At 39.8% G+C, this 19,158-nt stretch overlaps 1 protein-coding gene across 4 annotated transcripts in view; it reads right to left on the bottom strand.

The window, feature by feature from the left end:
* Nucleotides 1–19,158, bottom strand: part of SPOP (speckle type BTB/POZ protein) — a 65,353-nt gene that overhangs the window by 44,368 nt on the left and 1,827 nt on the right. Inside the window, exons 2-3 of one of the 4 annotated variants that reach the window (XM_082604939.1) lie at nucleotides 2,195–2,335; nucleotides 128–237 (exon numbers count right to left, since the gene is read on the bottom strand). The exons of 2 other annotated variants lie outside the window; for them this stretch is intronic. The gene's annotated coding sequence lies outside the window, so the exon portion shown is untranslated. The remainder of the gene's footprint in view (nucleotides 1–127; nucleotides 238–2,194; nucleotides 2,336–19,158) is intronic. One more of the 4 variants, XM_082604940.1, reaches the window with a different exon arrangement.

Below are 19,158 nucleotides of genomic sequence, written 5' to 3'. Positions count from 1 at the left end.
AAAAGGGAAGCTTTGGACTCTAGACACAAATTCGTTTCAAATATTAAAAACTTACAGACCTCATAAATAAACTCACTTTTAAGGAAAAGTTACAAAATGTAGGTAAGAGTTAACACTACCACTTTACCTTTATTGCCAGAGGTAGTTACATGAAGATCTGTCTCACAAAGGTCAATATTTTATTGGGTCTTTCGAAATCAATTCTTCACAATGAGAAATGGACATCAGTTAAATAAACTGTTAGAACAGAACAGAACAGAACAAGTCAATATATTCATAAGCTCTTGCTGTCCTTGGGACCTGAATTCTAGTGTAGGCTTTGCAGATACTTTGCTAAATCTAAGTTTTCTTATATTTAAATTGAGGGCAACTGTCCAAGGCTCTCTAAGCTCCCTTCTAGAACTAAAGTTCTATGACCCTTAGGAAAAACTGTTAAAATTACATCTGCCTCTCTACATATATGCTTTTTAAAAAATAAAAGCAATATGTACTCAGTATAAATAATTCAAAAGTTATAGGAAGCTATAATTGAAAAGTAAAAGTTACCTTCCAGACACCCAAGTTCCTTTTTCCTAAGCCTAAAGACACCCAGTTTTCTTTTGTAGCCTCAGAAACAAGCAAAAAAACACACAAAACCAAAAAAAGGCATGTACCAGCAAACAGACACACACAGACACAGACACACAGACACACTCATACTCCTTGGAGGCACACACATACCTTGATCTTTCCAAAGGCTGCAAGGAATTCCACTGTACCCTGATGTGTGGCTTCTGGGTTTTTGCTACTGCAAACAATGTAGCAAATAGGTGTATCTGAACATAAATGCAGCAAGCCCAAGTCTAAGCACTGTTTATTTTGATAGATAATGCCAAACTGCTCAACAAAATGTTGTACCAATAATATACTCCCCATCCCCATGACTGACTGCTCAATTCTCCCGCACCTTTGAGTACAAGGAAGCACAAAGAGTAGGTGAGAGTGAGCATCTTGTACTGCAGATTCTATTAATTCCAAGGAGATCGAGTTCTATCTTAGATCAGGATGTGGATTTCATAGCATGTATGGCTAAATTCCTCCACATAGAGTCTGGCCACTTTCGCCCAGAGATGGCTATCGGTACACTGAAAAATCAATTTAGTTCCTTATCTTCTTCACTGCCAGAGGATCCCTATTAATTCAGCTGTTTATCCCCAAGTTAAATGGAATAGTACATGATCTCAGAGTTGATAAGTGTTAACAGAGCACACAGAAGTAACTCCTGGTGTATTTTTTTTTTTTTTTTTTTTTTTTTTTTTTTTTTTTTTTTTTTTTGCGGTATGCGGGCCCCTCTCTGTTGTGGCCTCTCCCGTTGCGGAGCACAGGCTCCGGATGCGCAGGCCCAGCGGCCATGGCTCACGGGCCCAGCCGCTCCGCGGCATATGGGATCCTCCCAGACCGGGGCACGAACCCGTATCCCCTGCATCGGCAGGCGGACTCTCAACCACTGCGCCACCAGGGAGGCCCTCCTGGTGTATTTTTTAAGTGTTTTTTAATTAAATAATTGGTATAATGTCTAGCATGGAGTAGATACTCCAGGTACTCCATGTACTCCAGGTACAAGTAACTGTTAATTAAATTAATGAGTGTCATCCACTTTGAAAATACCATCTTAGTTTACTAGGAAGTATCTGCAAAGGACCATATAAACATCAGGCAACTCCAGGAGGAGCACATGAGTTTCTAAAAACAAAGTAAACATATATAAAAGTTCTCATTTTACTTTTCTGTAATTTGTTATTTTAAGTATTTCTTACATCTTCAGTTGTAGTATGCCATCCCATGGTGGGGAGGGAGCAACAACTTTGGTCTTACACTGAAATGTGGAAAAAGAAATTAAAAAAAAATTTTAGAACCAGGGAAATGAGGTATATCTAATGCAGTATGTTTTCAGCAGAAGCTCCCTCTAATTTTATAAGAAAAGTGGTTAAACATAATTTAGGAACACCCACTATGAGATTATTCCCAACACATAATCCTTCCTTTCCTCATCCAAGTAAACCAACCACACCCAACACTAAATCTCTTAAGAAAACTGCCCCCAGTTTCTGCTATTATCAGGGGATCACTAAAAGAAAAGCCTCACAGTTTTAAGGATCAACACGAAGCACTCAAATCAAAGCCGACCTTACATACACTTACACGTAAAACTCACCAAACACAGCAAGTCCTATGCTAAGGGCCAGAAGCATCTTTCAAAATGAGGGAAGTCTTCTCAGCCCTTGCTCTGACTAATTATCAATGGGGCCCAACTCCAGACACTGGGTTCAGAGCAGATAATCCAACAAGGCATCACCTAGGAAAGGGAGGGGCAGTTGAAGTAAATGGGACACGAAGTCAAATATAAGGGTCACCTGGCAAGGGTCCTGCCCATGACATTATCAGAAGACACATGGGAGGTCCCCAAATTCCACCACTAACAACAACCAGAAAAACACCCTTACCTGTAGGCCCTTTAAGATTGGTTGCAGCTGAAAAAAAATTAAAGTCTTCTAGGTGCTAGCAAATTCTACCTAATGGAGTTCAACGTCCCATCTACCAGAATGAACTCCATAGATTAGAAGATAAAAATTTTAGGTTAACAGTTTTCAAATAAAAATTATGAACTACGGGGCTTCCCTGGTGGCGCAGTGGTTGAGGGTCCGCCTGCCGATGCAGGGGACACGGGTTCGTGCCCCGGTCCGGGAGGATCCCACATGCCGCGGAGCGGCTGGGCCCGTGAGCCGTGGCCGCTGGGCCTGCGCGTCCGGAGCCTGTGCTCCGCAACGGGAGAGGCCACGGCAGTGAGAGGCCCGCGTACCGCAAAAAAAAAAAAATAATACTAATAATACTCTGACACTAGGAGGTGAAGGGACTGAGCAGACACATTTTCTAGGTCATGGAAAAGACTGCCCCTCAATGTACCTTAATAAAACCCTCACCATGTACCTTAATAAAACGGCATTCTGGTTTACCTGCCAGCCCAATGTGACTTTGGCTAGCCACTTTTCTCTGAGACCAGTCAACTCTGGTGCACTGAAGAAACAAGTTTACTTGAAAAATTGAGGAATGGATCCTAAATCCTAAAGGCCCAAAAAAGTTAACAGCATCCTGAGAAGGCTTGTCAGAAGAGCTAGTCAGTCAGCTTATGACCTTGGTTCCCTCTAAAAGGCAACACTGGTCAATATGCTTCAGTAAAAAGAACGTGATGCTAGGAGGGAGATATTTGAAGTATACCACAAATTAGCTTTAACACAATTATGTACTTTAAAGAGAAAGTCTGAGTTTTAAAAAGTACTAGTCAGTTCTCAATTATCCACACTAAAGGAAGTGAAAAGTGGTGTAAATAATTCAAAACAGACAGTAAACAAAGAAATCCTTAACATTCTACTTTAGAATGTATTATGTAATTTTTCCTATAGATTTATATCCAAAATTGCACCTGGATATGATCGACCTCACAGCATCCTCTTGAGGCTCAATCTTAGGCCACAAAATTCTTTCAAATGAAAGTCTCTAAATGTTATATAGAAGTAAAAGGTGAGAACAAATGAGTTTCCAAAAGTGAATCAGTCTAGACCTGGTAAGTCATGAGATCATCCAACTGAGGATTTTTGCTCCCACAGATATGGGGGTGCATTATTGTGCCTAAGGAGCTGGAAGTGGGTATCAGCCTAACTGCAGGCCAATTTATTTCATAAAATCAAGGTATTCTTGAAAGTTTATGTAATAATCTCAAGTGCCAGAAGACTTCAGCAACCACCCTTCGATTTTACAGAAGAAACTGAGATCCACAAAAGTTGCAACATGCTGTCAAACTATATAATAAAATGAATATTTAAGCATTGGGAAGTTCATTTTTTTTTTGAGATATAACTGACATATAACACTGTGTTAGTTTTAGGTGTATGACATAATGATTTGATATACATATATATTGTGAAATGATTACCACAATATGTTTAGTTAATATCCATCATTACACAGTTACCAAAAAAACGTGTGTGTGATAAGAACTTTTAAGATCTACGGGAAGTTCATTATTTAAATAATTCACTTATATAAATAAATAACCTGTATTTCTTGCAAAAAATTGACTATTCAGTTTGCTTAAATTGGGCCACATATCTGCTTTATCTTAAAAGTTTCCTACTGTACAACTTCAGAGGTACCAAAAATAAAATCCGTCCTCTGGAATGTAACTTAACTCCAACAGCAGCCTCTCCACTGCACCACAGCATGAACCCTCCTTTCCAATTAGCCTAGCCGCATACTCCTGCCTATTTGTCAGTTGATACACACCTTCCTCAAATTTGTTCATACCATTCTGAAGGCCAGGAACATTCTCCTACCTCGTATCTGAATACTACTCTTCTGGATCCAGGTCAGGTTCCACCTTGCCTTGAAGCATTTCCTAATCACCTCAGTTCACTCTGAATTCCCATCATATTTATTGTCACTTTCTTGGCAGTTAACAAATGTTACTTAGGATCCCTTATCTGATAATATAAGATGCCCAGAACTGTAATTGTTCTTTGTATGTGTTTTTCCCTACCCCCAAATTCTCTTTTGGTAGGTGTAGTGAGAACATGGAATAGGTATTTAAAAATCAAAACAGAACAACTTAGATGAGGAGAGGAAAACAGCTGGTAAAAGGATAAAATCGATTTTTTTCCTTTATTAAAATGTCCTTTGGGGACTTCCCTGGTGGCGCAGTGGTTAAGAATCCGCCTGCCAATTCAGGGGACACAGGTTTGAGCCCTGGTCCAGGAAGATCCCACATGCCTCGGAGAACTAAGCCCATGTGCCGCAACTACTGAGCCTGCACTCTAGAGCCCATGAGCCACAACTACTGAAGCCCGCACGCCTAGAGCCCGTGCTCCATAACAAGAGAAGCCACCGCAATGCGAAGCCCACGCACTGCAACGAAGAGTAGCCCCCACTCGCTGCAAATAGCGAAAGCCCGCGTGCAGCAACGAAGACCCAACGCAGCCAAAAATAATTAGTTAATTATTTTTTTAAAAAGTCCTTTAATGCTGTTTAAATATCTTTTCAACTATAAAGATATTAAAAGAATAATTAGGAAAATATGGAACATTGCATAACCTTCAACACAGCAATTCTGCTTCCACTTTAGGAATCCATCCTAAGGAATCAATCTGATCAGTGTATAAAGATTCATCACAGCATAATTTATAAGCAAAAATTGGAGAAAAAGGAAGTTCTTTAGGAGGGAATGGACCAAATAAAATATGATGCATCCATACGACATATTTCTATGTAGTTACTTTAAAAGAGTATTAGTAATGACATGAAATTTTTAAAGTTGTTTCTATTTTTTCTATTTCTCCATGATTTAATGATCAGAAAAAAGCAAATCTTTTCGCTCTGAAAAAAATATAGTGTAGATTTGAAATAACAACAACTATTGACCACCTCCGAAGTGACACAGTAGCTCATGAGGAGTAAATCCTCAACAATGTATCAAAGTCAACATGTAATCAACTTCCCTGCTGTTTTCATGTTGTTTCTTCATGCCAGGAGTTTCTGAAATAACTACCAATAACTTTCACTGAAGGAAGTTTTCACCTATTCAGAGGACAGACATCTCCATAAGTGGTGACAGGATGGCAATGAGTCAAGTCATCATCAAGTCAAGTTATATTCCAAAGGTCAACGACAACGACCACCACCAACACCCCATCATCAGACCAACAAGGCAGAGGGGAAATCCACTGAGTTAGCATCTCTAATCAACAGATTTGAACACTGGAGTACATGAAGACCAAGATGGTATCTTTTTGTTGACAGGATTTCAACTTCAATGGCTCCCACAGCCATTCCACTTCAGATGCTCATGGACATTCTCATACCTTAGCAAGGATCTCTTGGAATCTTTTCTACTTCCCAGATGCGAACTTCCGAATTTTTCTCTCTGAACTTCTATTCCATCTACCAAGAGGAAGGGAACACTCAAGACGAGAAAACAAGTACAAGAGCCCTGAAGGAGGACCTAGCTGGGCATACTGGAAGAACAGAAAGAAAGCCAGTGCAGCCTGAGCATGGGGCACAGAGGCGAACTGCAGAAGAAAATGGAAGGGATGATATCACAGGGGGCCCAGCGGGTCAGGATAAAGACCTGGGATGTTGTGTTTTCAAAAATTTTTCCACTCCCATGGTGAACCAATCTTATGTAAATAAAACCTAGATTTATGTTTCAAAGCTCACCTGCTCTTCCAAAACCCAGTGCAATAGATTAAAACTGCCTGCCTGCTAAGCAGCATCTCTTAAATGTCAATATATGCAAAGCCAAACACTATCTTTTTTCCCAAACCAGTTCCTCCTGACTATTTTATATCTGTTAAGAGACCGACCATTACCCAGGCTTGACATCTCAAAGCGATTTCATTCCTTGTCTACTGTCCATCCCCACTACATACAGGCTCCACAGGTCCCCAAACCTCCAACCTACTCTTTCTTTTCTAGTCCCAATGCCCCCATCCTAGTTCACACTAGCACCAATTCTTATTCCAATTACTGGAATAGGCTAAACTGTCCAGGCCTTCAGTTCCTTCCCCATCAAATATATCCTATATGATGTCATTCAGATACTTTTAAGACCATCAACAAGCAGGTTATATACAAATTTATTATCTCAAGTTCTGACTTTACTTCAAGCTCCACTCACATTTCTGCCTACTTAACGTATTTATACTCAGCCTCATTCACATCTCAAATTTTAACATGTCTAACACTGAACTCCTGACTTCTGATCTTCCCTCCAAATCCCACACCTACTCTTCCCATTCCTATTGCCCACTCCCATCTCAGTAAGTGGCACCTCTACCCATCCAATTACTTGAGCCCGAAACCTGGGAGTCATCCTTGACACTTTCTTCTCCCTAAACCCCCACATTCACTCTAAAATTAAACAGATTTTCTTTGACATAGTTCTCCCTAAACCCCCACATTCACTCTAAAATTAAACAGATTTTCTTTGACATACTTCTCAAATAATCTACTTCTCTCCATCACCTCTGCCACTGAGTTCCACCTGCAAAGATACTTATTTAGGTGGTATGAGGTGAAGCCCAGGCTTCAGGAGCTTTAAAAGCTCCCTGGGTGATTCTGGCATGCAGCTAAGGGCTCACCCTCTGCTCTACAGGTCCTGGACTCCTACGAACCACTCCAAGCTTATTTCTACTACTTTCTCCCTTGTTCACCTAACTCCACCCACCTGACCTCCTTGCTGGTGCCTTGAACATGCCAGGCACATACATTCCTCCTGGCTTTTGCCCTTGCTACTCCCTCTGCCTGGAGTTTCTGGTTTACTCCTCCACCTTCTACTTCTACAGATATTTACTCAAATATTACTTTTGTAGTGATTTAGTGAGACATTCCCTGACCATTCTGTCTAAAATTGCAATACCCACCTCCACCTCAATGCTCAGCATCTCTTTCTCTGGCTTTATTTTTCTCCTTGGGACTTACCACATTCTAACATAACATATATTTTATTTATCTTGTTTACTGCCTGAATATGCACTTCATGAGAGCAGGGATTTTTGTCTGTTTTGTTCCTTAACTATATCCCCAGCAGCTAGAACATCATCTGGCACAAGGTAGGTACTCTATTAAAAATTTAACTCCTCAGCAAGGCCTGCCCAGATTCCTCAATTAAATTTAATTTCCCCATTATCCCCCACAGTAATGTATTCCTTTCCTTCATAACATTTACAGTAATTTGTAATTATATTTTGTTTATTTGTTGAAGTTCCTTTCCTCGAATGTAAATTCCATGAGAACAGGGATTTTCCGTTTGGTTCACCACTATATACAGCATTCCTCACGCTTAAGTGGCACCGAGCACTTTAAAAATTTTTCGATGAATGAATTAATAAATGATTGAGGTCAAATACATTTTCTGAAAGCACACTCTGACCATGTTATTGTTTCAATCAAATACTTTCAAAGTCTCTCCATCACTCACCACATTAAACCCTAACTGCCTGGCCTTGGTAGAAGACCTCCCACGTTCTGGGCCAATTTACTTTCCTGTCTTAGCTCCCATTCTCCCATGTGTCTTTTGCTTCAGCTACACTACACTGCTCATTATTTCCCGTACGCACCCTATACTAACACGGCATTTCCCCACCTCCACATTTTCACTCATGACATTCCTTCTGCTTGAATTCCCTTCTTATTCCTGCCTATCAAAATTCCAGCCTTTAAAATACCTACCCTTCAAAACCCAGCTCAAATGTAACCTTCACAAAGATAGTCCTCCCACCCTAACTTTCCCAAATGAATGGTCTCTTCCTCTTCTTTTTTTGTTTTTGGCCGCGCCACGGGGCTTGTGGGATCTTAATTCCCCGATCAGGGATCGAACCCGTGCCCTCTGCAGTGGAAGTGAGGAGTCTTAACCACTGGACCGCCAGGGAAGTCCCTCTTCCTCTTCTAAACACCAAAACACATAATACTGGTTTAATTCCCCACTCATTTCAGAACATACCCTCCCCCACCTTTTACAAAGTCTTTTGTTTATAATTACTCAATAGATACTTGTTGAAATGAAGTCACTTAGCCCCACTAGTCCCCCTTCTCTGTCGTAAAACATATTTAAATTTGGGGGGAGGGGGTGTTTTCTTCCACAAGACTCTTTAATGACCAAAAAGACTTAAAGCTGAAATAGCAGATTGCTAGCCTTAACCTTCCCTTCTATGTTTTTTCTGAAAAGGCAAGATCTTCCCAAATGCACCCTTTGGAGCTCAGATCTTTTAATGTACGCAACTGCTTGAAAAGAATGTTAAGCTGCACGTGCTACTATGACGACATAAACTCCAAAACCATATTAAAATGGGTTACCCTAAGATTATGACATATCTGAAAGACTATCTGGCTAAACATCTGAATACCTTAAATTCTGCTGTTTGAAACTGGTAATTACTAGGAAAATATTCTGTTCAACAAGAAATCTGAAACTGTTTATGATCCTTTAAGTATCCCATTCATTTCTACAGCACGTTAAATGACGTTAAGTAACACTACCATCAATCCAGTAAAACTCTTGTTGGACCTCAAATAGTAGACTTCTGTCTCCCTACCCACTGGGGTTCCCGAAGTGTAGTTCAGAGGTCCCTGGACAGTCCCTTTCATTGAGTCTGTTAAGCTGAAACCATTTTCATAATAGTAAGAAACGGCTGCCTTTTGCGTCGTGTTGGCATTTGCACTGGCGATACAAAATCAGTAACGGGTGTAACTGTGGGCGCCTTAGCTTAAAGCAAGGTAATGGCATCAAACCGTACTAGACTTATGTGTGCCTTTTATCATCATGGACTAGTGATCTTTTTAAAAAGTCAATTTCACTTAAAAATGTTCCCGATGAAGCAATAAAAATTATTAAGTTTATTAAATCTGAGCCCTTGTACGGGTCTTTTAAATATTCTGCGTGATGAAATGGGAAGTATGCAAACAGCACCTCTACAGGAGAGTACATCGGTTGTCTCCAGGATTGTGACTCCGATTAGTGAGCTAAACTAACTGCTTTTTTCATGGAACACTACTTTTACTCGGAACAAAGGGCAAACTGTGGTTATTCAGACGTGACTATTTAGCAGGCATTTTCTTGAAAATGCAGTGATTCTGTCCGTTCAAGGAAAACAATTGATAGTATTTGTTGCCAGTGATAAAGTCCAAGCTTTCAATCAAAAATTAAAATTTTGGAAATACTGTAGCTGCTTAATAGATGCCCAATACTTACAAATTTTTCTGCTAAGAAGGATAGTGATATTAGCTAATGTGGGTTTTTGGTATTATATTATGAAACGTGTCATTTGGAAGATCTGCTTAACTCAATGAACCAACATTTCCTAAACAACCAATGCATGATATTATAAAATCATGTATCATGATATTACAAAATTCATGTAAATGAATTTTAATGTAACAGTAACATCGATATGATTTCAGATTCCACACTGCAACCTAACTTAGGAAGAAACTACCAATTATCAAGTTTTGGTGTAGTATCAGAGAATAATATGCACAATTGTCTGAAAATAATCCTCCCTTTTCCAACTACAAGTCCTTTAAGGCCATATTTTCTTCATGTATTTCAATCAAAACAATTTATCACATCAGATTGAATACAGAAGCAGATATGAGATTCTAGCTGTCTTCTATTAAGCAGGATATTTAAGAGATTTGCAAAAATCTAAAAATGTCACTCTTATAATTTTTTAAAGTTATTTTTCATAAAAATATATTATTTGTGTTAATATGATAGCTTTTTAAGTAATTAATATTTTTTTAATGTTTTTTGTTTTAATTTCTAATTTAGTAACTATCAATAGATATAAACCACATAAAGAAAAGCTGAATAATTTTTAAGGGTGTAAAGAGGGGCTTCCCTGGTGGTCTAGTGGTAAAGAATCCACCTTCCAATGCAGGGGACACAGGTTCGATCCCTGGTCAAGGAACTAAGATTCCACATGCTGTAGGGCAACTAAGCCCGCGCACCTCAACTAGAGTAAGCCTGCTCGCCACAACTAGAGAGAAGCCTGCGTGCCGCAATGAAAGATACCACAGTGAAGATCCCATGTGCTGCAGCTAAGACTTGACACAGTCAAATATAAAATATAATAAATAAATAAAACAAATATATATTTTAAAAAAGTGTAAAGAGTTCTGAGACCAAAAAGTTTTGAGAACCACTGCTTAAGAGAATTTGCCTCTGATTCCAGCCCCAAATTGTTTTTTGTATCCTCAACCAGAGTTGAACCTGGGGCAGATATCTGGCCCAGAGGAAATCAAGCCTTAGACTGACCAAATCAGATATTGCTCAGGAATCTGAATTAAGCTTCATGGATACTGAGGTCTGTTTATGGTGAAACACTAGAGTCCATTACCTCTAACTGCTGAAGTATTGTACTTGGAACTGTCTTGGTGCCAGTCCTTTCTGAAGCGTTGTTGTTCACCTTTTCCTTGGATTCGACGACAGCTATTTCCTTCTGATAAATCTTTTATATGAGCTATTTTAAATAAGCTTCTTTTCCTTATGATCAAGAAAGCCTTAACACCATAGAACCTCAATGCCGTTACCAAAAGTGTTTCATCTGGTGTCCTTGCATGAGACAACAAATTATAACAAGATTCCCCTCCATATGAAGACCATATTCCTATATAAAAAAAAAAAAATCACTCCAACAAAACTAAAAATTGAATGGAAATTATTGGCTCATTCAGAATAAGAGACAAACTTAACGACCAGCTGCTAGATAAGGGAGGCTTGATTTTTTGCTCTCTTTTGGAGAAGGCCATTATATATCATGTCAATACAATTTAGACAGCAAATGCTTCACTGAAATACACCAGTCTGACAGGGTTTTTCAGAGAGGTTGATGAACAGAAAAAGAACAAGGTAGTGAGACCTGCCCTACCAGATATGAACAACTATTGTAAAGCTATGATAATTAAGGCAGAGTAGTACCAGCAAAAGATATGCAAACAGACCAATGGTACAGAATATAGAGAACACAGACACAAACCCTCATATATTTGGAAACATGTAGGTGGTATTTAAAGTTGTAGGGGGCAAATATGACTATTCAATAAATGATGGTGGCATATCAGGTTATCCTATGGAAAGAAAATTAAATCCCTCCTTTGGGTTATCCTTATGAAAATAATTAGATCCCTACTTAACACCAAGCATCAAAATAAATTCTAGGTGGATCAGAAACCTAAATGTGAAAAGCTTAACTTTAAAACCTGTAGAAGAAAATACAGGATGTAACTATTACCTCACAAGAAACACACCATAAAGGAAAAAAAAAAATCCTACTTTAAAGTTTAAACTTAGTGTCAACAAAAGATAAAGTTAAAAAACAAATTAAAATATACCCATTATGGATGGCTATTATTTTTTTTTAAAAGCAGAAAATAACAAGTGTTGCCAAGGAGTAGAGAAGCTGGACCCTGGTGCACTATTGGTAAGAATGTAAGCTGGTGCAGCCACTACATTAAACTGTCTGGAGGCTCCTTAAAAAAAGTAAAAAAGAATTAACACATAATTCAGCAATTCCACTTCTGGGTATATACCCAAAAGAACTGAAATCAGGGTCTCAAAGAGATATTTGCCCGCCTATGTTCAGAGCAGCATTATTCACAACAGCAAAAGGTGGAAGCAACCCAAGTGTCCATTGGTGGATGAATGGATAAACAAAATGTAATTACATACATACAAAGAAGTATTATTCAGCCTTGGAAAGGAAGGAAATTCTGACACATGGATGAACCTTATGGACATCATGCTAAGTGAAATAAGCCAGATACAAAAGGACAAATACTGCATGATTCCGCTCCTATGAAGTAGCTAAAGTAGTCAAAATCATAGAAACAGAAAGTAGTACCTGTTTCTAAATACCAAGAAAAGGATTATGTAAATCTCAAATTAAGGAGATGAATGATTACATATACATCTTTTTTTTTCTTACAGATAAATAGATGGATAGGAGGAATTAGAGGTCTTCAGAGAACTACTGCAAGCCCTTCTTTGATGTAGCTGGTGCCACGGCCTGAAGATTTATGCCAACAGCTTCTTAGAAAGCAACAGTCAAGAATAAAGGTCTCTGGGGCTTCCCTGGTGGCGCAGTGGTTGAGAGTCCGCCTGCCGATGCAGGGGACACGGGTTCGTGCCCCGGTCCGGGAGGATCCCACGTGCCGCGGAGCGGCTGGGCCCGTGAGCCATGGCCGCTGAGCCTGCGCGTCCGGAGCCTGTGCTCCGCAACGGGAGAGGCCACAACACTGAGAGGCCCACGTACCACAAAAAAAAAAAAAAAAAGAATAAAGGTCTCTGGGACTTCCCTGGTGGTCCAGTGGTTAACCCTCTGCGCTTCCACTGCAGGGGGTGTGGGTTTGATCCCTGGTCAGGGAACTAAGATCCCGCATGCCGCGTGGCGTGGCCAAAAAATAAAAAACTTTTTAAAAAGAGTTGTTGGGACTTCCCTGGTGGCGCAGTGGTTAAGAATCCGCCTGCCAACGCGGGGGACACAGGTTCGAGCCCTGGTCTTGGAAGATCCCACATGCCGCGGAGCAGCTAAGCCCGTGCGCCACAGCTACTGAGCCTGCACTCTAGAGCCCAGGAGCCACAAGTGCTGAGCCCACATGTCACAACTACTGAAGCCCGCACACCTATAGACCGTGCTCTGCAGCAAGAGAAGACACTGCAATGAGAAGCCTGTGCATTGCAACTAAGAGTAGCCCCCGCTCGCCGCAACTAGAGAAAGCCCGCACGCAGCAACGAAGACCCAATGCAGCCAAAAATATATAAATAAATAAAATAAATTTTTTTCTTTAAGTGTTAAAAAAATAAAGGTCTTCACAGTCAAGCAACAGTTACTGTCCGAATGTAAAATTCCCATTCTGTGGTCTGCATCCAGCTCTCCCAAAGCAGCATGACCAACTTTGCCACACAGAGCAACTAAACAACTCCTGCCAATTCTATTAAAACATGACCATAGTTGTAAGCATGAAGGCCCAAGTGTTCCCTAAAGAGGCTAAACTTCAGAATCTTTTTTCCTATAATGGGAGCTTGTCAAAAACAAAAGTAAAAGAAGCTACTGGATCTTAGTAGCAAATGTATCAGCATAGCCTTTCAGAGTGATTCACCATGACTGAAAACAAACACAAGAAACAGGTGTGCTTCCCTGAATACACAACCAGAATTGAATATGGAGGCAGTATTGTTATGAAACTAGGTTAAGAATAACCTTATAAAATCTGAAAGTAAATATGACAAGATGGTAAAAACAAAAATGAATTTCAGATAAATATCAGAATACTGTTATTGTCAGGCTTTGAGTAACCTGAAATCAGTAAGTTACTCAAAATACCACTAAATGGGAAGAATCTTATAAATCATTTTCTGCTAAGGCAGGAATTAGTTTAGCCCCTAAAACAGTTTTAGAATGTAGTTCCACTGTATCTTTCATTTATATTATCCTTCATTAGTGTGATGGATTTTCAGAAAACACTGTGGATGCATCAACATTTCTGAGTCCACAGTACACGATAAAAATCCACAGGATCCAGCACTGTTCCACACCCTGTGTTAAGACAGCTCGATATCAGGGTTCATGGCCTATCTGAAAATTTTCCCTAATTAAGAAAAACTTGTCTCTTTTTTATGATGAAATCTAGTGATAATGAAAACAACATGCTATTACAGCATAATCTTACATAACAGTCCAACTGTGTTGGAGAAATGTGTGTAATTGAGGAAAAGGGAGGAAAGACAAACACATACTTGTACATATATACATATACACACAAAGATTTATAACAATCAAAACCCATATCCCCAAGATACTATATACAAATTATCAGTTTCCAAATTTCATCCTGTGTACCTTTCAATCTCAGAAAAAAAGCAAGGTTGCTCATGAGAGAAGAAACTCCCCAGTCTCCTCTATAGCTAACCTTATATTAACAATGTCGGGGTGGGAAGCAATGCTCTCTTCAGAGATACTACCTGTCTTTCACAAAGACTATTCAAGATAAGAAATCTGTGAGGTCTCAGATTCAGAATCCAGCAATGCCAGTGGCAAAGAAGTGAGTCAAACACTAGGTGCATTGTGTTAAAAGAAAGGCACCTTTAGTTTCTAGAATTTGGTGCCAGAAACTCCCTAGGGAGATGAACAACATAATTTATTAAAAGGGAAGAAAATGTAATTAATGTATATATAAATGTACAGAGGTGAGGTGAGGGGACATTTGAGACAAGAAAAATACGAAGTGATCCAGGGACTTCTTTTACTAGAAGCACTCATACACCAAGCTTAAGGGTTCCCATAGGTCAAAAATGGGACATTTTGAGTATCAAAAAAAAGGCTATAATTATTGGTAAAACAGAGACTAAATTAAAATCCACGAGTTTATAATGATACTAAAACCAAGAGAGCAAGAAAAAGAAACAATTCATTTGCTATCATTAAAGGTATACCAACTCCTTACTCAGAAAATTGCTAAAGGGAAAATTAATAATTTACCTGAACTTCTGGGAAGAAATTATAATTTATTCCTAACCAATGAGGGAATTCTTTACAGAAGATGGAAGGCAAAGGAATGGCAGAATTAGAAAATTACCATTTTGTAATAACCAAAGAAATAACTGATTCAGGCAAGGATCATCATCATCAGGTGAAAGGTTGCTGGAGAAGTAAAATAGTATCATGCCAAAGTGTCACCACTCTACAGATTACTTGCTAATTACAAAGGGGAAAAAAGTCTTTACAGTGGAGAGAGCTGGTATTTATGGTCTTGAACAAACAAATTCATCACCATTAACAGTCAGACATTAGGACACGATGTTTCTCTTACTGTGATGTGATACGAGGTACATAGCATCACCTATGAAGTATTATTACCAAAAATGTTTAACCTGAATCTAACTAAGACTTCACTGCCAGTTTGTAGGAAATACAGAGATAAAGGAACAAATTAAATGAAACTGTGAGGAAACACTCAGAAAATTCCAGAAGTGATATGTTATACAAGACAGATGGCCTGGTCTCTTCGAAAAGGCAATACTGCATGGCTCCTAAATATAGGGTTCTAGATTGAGAAAGAGTCTAAAGAGGGGACTTCCCGGGCGGTCCAGTGGTTAAGACTTCACCTTACAATGCAGGGGGTGCAGGTTCGATCCCTGGTCGGGGAGCTAAGATCCCACATGTCTCGTGACCAAAAAACCAAAACATAAAAAAAAACAGAAGGGGGCTTCCCTGGTGGCGCAGTGGTTAAGAATCTGCCTGCCAATGCAGGGGACACAGGTTCGAGCCCTGGTCCAGGAAGATCCCACATGCTGTGGAGCAACTAAGCCCATGCGCCACAACTACTGAGCCTGCACTCTAGAGCCCGTGCTCTGCAACAAGGGAAGCCACAACAGTGAGAAGCCCGCACACCACAACAAAGAGTGCCCCCAGCTTGTCTCAACTAGAGAAAGCCCACGAGCAGCAACAAAGACCCAACACAGCCAAAAATCAAAACAAATTAATAAATAAATTTATATAAAAAAACAGAAGCGGGCCTCCCTGGTGGCGCAGTGGTTGAGAGTCCGCCTGCCGATGCAGGGGATACGGGTTCGTGCCCCGGTCTGGGAGGATCCCATATGCCGCGGAGCGGCTGGGCCCGTGAGCCATGGCCGCTGGGCCTGCGCGTCCGGAGCCTGTGCTCTGCAACGGGGGAGGCCACAACAGTGAGAGGCCCGCGTACCGCAAAAAAAAAAAAAATAAAAAAACAGAAGCAATATTGTGACAAATTCAATAAAGACTTAAAAAAAAGAGACTAAAGAGATGTTTGGAGAAAAAAAAACCAATAGCTAACAAGTATTGTATTGGAGACAATTGGGAAAATCTGAACATGAACTGGATATTAGATAGTATTAGGAAAGTATTGTTAATTGCCTCAGCTGTGACAATGTAAGAACAATTAACTAAAACAATGTCTTTATTTTAAAAAGATGCATCTAAAGTAAAGCATTAAAGTATTAAGGTGTCATGATATCTACAAGATAAAGATTTATATATGTAAAGACACATGCACATACATAGATAAAGCAAATACAGAAAACATGAAAAATTGTTGAATCTAGGGGATAATTGATATAAAGGTGATAACGGTACTGTTCTTTCAATTTTTCTGTATGTTTAAAATTTTTCACCTAAGCAGTTGTTAAGGGGGGGGGGGGCTCAAAATGTACTTCCTCCCGGAAGGCCTTCCAAATGACCTCGCCTCTAAATCTTAATCGCTTCTTTACAAAGTCGTCTCAGCATGTAACACAGTATATTTCTGTTCCTGTTCTGTTTTCTAATTGTTCTCTTATAATTTGATATATTCAGATTTGGTTTTCCAATAAAACTGTAAGCTCCTTCCAGCACAGACATCTTTTAATTCTTTTCTATTTTCTCACAGCTCATAGCGAAGCACAAATTCTGCAATTAGCAGACTCTTTATTTTTTTTTGCGGTACACGGGCCTCTCACTGCTGTGGCCTCTCCCGTTGCGGAGCACAGGCTCCGGACGCGCAGGCTCAGCGGCCATGGCTCACGGGCCCAGCCGCTCCGAGGCACGCGGGATCCTCCCGGACCGGGGCACGAACCCACGTCCCCCGCATCGGCAAGCGGACTCTCAATCACTGCGCCACCAGGGAAGCCCCTAGCAGACTTTTTAAAAGTACCAGTAGCGAACCGGTTTTCAAGGCAGAAACAGAGACACAGATATAGAGAATAAACGTCTGGACACCAAGTGGGGGGGGTGGTGGGATGAACTGGGAGATCGGGGTTGACATATATACGCTAATATGTATGAAATAGATGACTAATGAGAACCTGCTGTATAGCACAGGGAACTCCACTTCGCTGTACAGTAGAAACTAACACAACATTGTAAAACAGCCATACCCCATTAAAAGAAAAAAAGTAAATAAAATAAAAATTAAAAAAAATAAAAGTACCAGTGGCAGTATCCTGTGCAGGCACTCAGAAGAGCACCTTAACTAACTGGGTTAGCTTTTCAACTCCTCAACAGAATGGCAGTTCACTCGTATAAACAATTTTGAGTCACTGCTATCAAAGAGAGATCATCAAACATCACTTATGGGCTTACAGAATTTCACATAGAGAAACTAGCAGCAAGAGGTAAAGGGAGAAATTAGAATATAGGTTCTACGTGTCTTCCTAGCATTGTTAATGGATTTCCCGTGTTATCCAGGCATACAACTTTATTCTCATGACATTACTCTGCAGTCCAAAAATGTCTATCACCACCACCCCCATCTGCAAAACAGTGACAGTATTTATCCACAACTCCTGGGTGTAATGAATCTTAACAAGCTACATAATGAACTTTAAAAACTGAGACAAAAGAATGCACAGACTTTTTTTTTTCTTTTTTTGGCAGTGCCTCGCGGCATGCAGGATCTTAGTTCCCTGACCAGGGGTCAAACCCATACCCCCTGCAGTGGAAGCGTGGATTCTCAACCACTGGGCCACCAGCGAAGTCCCCTGCACAAAGATTTTTAAAATTTGATAATACAGTGTTGGTGAGAAAAGAGGCAGACTCATACACTGCTGGCAGGAATATAAATACAACCTCCATGGAAAGCAATTTAGTGATATCTAACAACATTAAAAATGCATATATCCTTCCACTAGGAATTTATCCAACAGACACCCATGTACATAAAAAGTACATAAAACGAGTTAATTGTAGCACTGAAAACAACCTAAGTACCCAATAAGAGCTGGCTGGATGACGGTACATCTATACAGTGGAGTATCTGCCATCTTTCAAAAAGGGAGAGGTACTCTACGTACTATATGAAATGACAGCCAAGATATACTAAGTAAAAAAAGCAAAGTGCAGAATAGTGGGTATAGTATCTTATCATTTGTATAAACAACGAATAAAAACAAAATACTAACGAATACATAGTTGTATATGCTTATCAAAGCATTATCTCTCGAAAGGTAAACAAAATACAGGTAACAACAGTTTCCTTTGAGGGAGGTAACTAGAACGATGAAAGGAGGACAGAAGAAAGATTCTTCCCTCTCTGTGTAGCGTCTGAGTTTTATTTCATATGTATGTACATGTGTTACCCACTTTAAAGAGTGATTTTTTAAACAGGGCTCTGCACCAGTTCGAATTATTTAATTAATACTTATCTTAACCTAAAAGCATTTCATGTCTTCATACCATGAAAAGTTTACATGAGACTTTAGTAAATTCAACCAGATAAAAACAAAGCATCCTACAGGACAGAAGCCTACTGAGAAGAGAAATGGACATTTATTACCTCCATAGCTTTACTTCAAGATTTTACCAGACTACCTGATGGAAGTCTGGACATAGGCAACACTAAACATCTCCAAGCACCAAACTAACCACTATGAAGAGCTCTAAAAGGAGAAGTCCCAAAGTACCAAATGGACACCAGCCACCCCCAGCCTAAGTGTGAAGCTGTCACAATAACTTACACTCCTCAGTCTTCACACAAGGAAAAAAAAGATGAGTCTCCAGCTCTTTCACAGGACACAAGAAGATATATGCCCCCCAAATTCCTATGCTTCCTGTGTCCTCTCTT

This window comes from Mesoplodon mirus (assembly GCF_964341445.2).
Source record: "Mesoplodon mirus genome assembly, chromosome: 18".
In the NCBI taxonomy this organism is placed as follows: Eukaryota; Metazoa; Chordata; class Mammalia; order Artiodactyla; family Ziphiidae; genus Mesoplodon; species Mesoplodon mirus.
The sequence above is the reverse complement of the archived record's forward strand: the minus strand, read 5'-3'. Positions and strand labels throughout refer to the sequence as shown.